The following is a 570-nucleotide window of genomic DNA, read 5'->3' as shown; positions in this document are numbered from 1 at the left end:
CAGCCTCTTCCCCTGCAGCACAGCCAGGGCACCCCTGTGCCCCCACTGCCACCTCTGTCCCCACTGCAGGGCTGATGGCTCTTGGTGGGGGGGAGGGAGGATGGGGGACAGGGAGGAGACACACAGTGAGCTGCACTGGGGGCATCTCAGCCTCTTTGGTTGTACCGGGCAGGTGGGGATGACCACGGGTGCAGCACAGCCCTGGGCCACCCCCTCACACTCCCTGGGTGTCCACAGAAACACAAGCAGAGAAAGAAACACAAGTGGATCGGCTCTTCTCCCCAGTGTGGTGCTGGGGGGGGTGTTAGGGCTGTATGGAGGACACACCACGAGGAGCTGCAAACCCAAACCAGGAGCGTGCACAGACTGGGGGGGGTTTATCAGTGCCAGGGAGCAGCCTCAGGCCTCCCCCACCAAGTGCAGGATGGGCCCCGGGGGAGCTGCCACCACACACCTGCTCAAGAAAAAAAACAACCTTCCTCACACCTTCCCCTCGTGCCCTCCTGGGTTGTCTCCTCCTGCTGCCAACAGCACGAGCCCAGCAGAGCCTGGAGCTGCCACTTCACCAAT

This window comes from Chaetura pelagica, unplaced genomic scaffold (genome assembly GCF_000747805.2).
Source record: "Chaetura pelagica isolate M959 unplaced genomic scaffold, ChaPel_1.0 scaffold520, whole genome shotgun sequence".
NCBI classification, from domain to species: Eukaryota; Metazoa; Chordata; class Aves; order Apodiformes; family Apodidae; genus Chaetura; species Chaetura pelagica.
This window is presented reverse-complemented; position numbering follows the sequence as displayed.